At 35.8% G+C, this 1871-nt stretch overlaps 1 non-coding gene across 1 annotated transcript; it reads left to right on the forward strand.

The window, feature by feature from the left end:
• The first annotated feature begins 805 nt into the window (after positions 1-805).
• Positions 806-992, forward strand: LOC145294314 (U2 spliceosomal RNA). The gene has a single exon (XR_013869858.1). It is a non-coding gene; the product is annotated as a U2 spliceosomal RNA (small nuclear RNA).
• The last annotated feature ends 879 nt before the right edge of the window (positions 993-1871 follow it).

Consider the following 1871-nt stretch of genomic DNA (forward strand, 5'->3'; position numbering starts at 1 on the left):
CAACCTCCCAAAACAACAATTTTTTTCTTTAGTCCTCTCCCCCCTCGTCTCGAAATTCAACCCAATTTGAAGGAAATCAAACCAAATACTAACACCCCCGCCCCCACCGTCAAATTTTTCTTTTCTCCCCTATTTAAGACACAACCCCTACCCCCTCCATTTAGAGACTGCCCGCGAAACCCTGGTTCCTTTACAAACCAGAGTAAAACGGGTAGTCTAGTATTTCAGATAGGGGTGGGGGGCCTTACTAACCGAGTCTCTTTTTTCCCCATGTCCCTCCACACAAATGAAATTTTGTTAATATTATTATTTTTTTTTGTATTTTTTGATATTAAAAAGAAAATTTAAATTGAGTTTAAGTAGGAAGACCCGACCCACACCCACCACATACACATAAATACAAATTTAAAAGGGTAACCATGATTAAAGATGCTGGCCGAGAGACAAATCATTTAAAATTTCCAATAGAGACGAGATGGATCAACCAACCTCACCATCCCCCACTTCTTTTTGAGTTGGCCTTGTGCCTAAGTTTTTTGTTTATTTTCCCTATTGTATTTTTTCCTGTGAATAAAAAATTTAATATCTCAAAGTGTAGTATCTGTTCCGGCAGATACTGCATGCAAAGACCATATGTGGGGGGCAGCATAACATAAGACCTTGGTCAATGTAGGGGCAACCCTTCATACCAATTGTCACTATCCAGCTTCCCTACTCCCCGGGGAGTTGGCCCCCATTTCCCCTGTACTCCTCACATTAAAAATCGGCCTTGTGCCTATTTTGCTCCGTGGGGGAGCAAATAAATACCCTTTTCTTGACCTTTTGGTCAAGATCAAAGTGTAGTATCTGTTCTTACTACATGCTGTACTTATAGTAATTGTCTGTATTTTTGAGATGAGATGTTTTCATTGATTGAGATTGTCGGACTGACTTCCTCATCTTGGTTGGTATTGTCACAACATTTCGGCCGTTTTGCCCTCCGGCCTTCGAACAACCAAGATGAGGAAGTCAGTCCGACAATCTCAATCAATGCTGTACTTATGTTTGTAACTTTGTTATATAAAGTGGGGGATCACTTTTCCGTATTAATTTAATGTAAAATAATAACCCACTTTACAACCAGTCAGTCTCAAAGGCATTCAAGTCATTCTCCAGATCATTCAAGTTGTTTTTGAGGGATTCCAGTTATTTTTGAGCATTCAAGTCATTAAGGTCATTCAATTTATCCTTAAGTTCATTAAAGTCATTCTAAGTCATTTACTTTTTATTTATTTATTTAAGTCATTTCAGCCCATTTTTCGATCATTTTAGTTTATCTTTAAGAATTTCATGTCAATCCTACATTCACACATTCATTCATTACACGAGAGCACGCGGCTAATGGCTATCGGCCTTGTTATAACTTGAATATGAAATCAGGATAATTACATGCAACTTTTTTCGACATGATTAAATATAATTCTTCTAAACTACTCAGATAGAATAGCCATAATTTTCTGAAATTAAAAAAAAACTAAGTCGATCTGCTGTCGTTAACGAATATTATATTAGTTTATTTATCCATACTTATAAATATATGATAAGTTGAATTAATTATAAAATAAATACAATGATTTACGCCCATATCTTCAGTATTTTTTTCACAGAAAATGTTTTATTTCTTTTATATATGTTTTGTTCTATTTGTCTAAGGGTTAACGCGTAGGGGTTCTACGATCCTCATGAACTGACTGTTATCTTTTTCGTCGACAAAGGTAGCTGTTCTTTGGTTAACACGTAAGGTAACAATTAAAGTATTTGTGTGTTCCTTTTTTATAATCATGTGAATATAACAAAATGGAACACAAACGCCAAAAGCAACAATGTTATTA

The sequence above is a fragment of the Euprymna scolopes genome, chromosome 15 (assembly GCF_053919585.1).
Source record: "Euprymna scolopes isolate OS-2025 chromosome 15, ASM5391958v1, whole genome shotgun sequence".
In the NCBI taxonomy this organism is placed as follows: Eukaryota; Metazoa; Mollusca; class Cephalopoda; order Sepiida; family Sepiolidae; genus Euprymna; species Euprymna scolopes.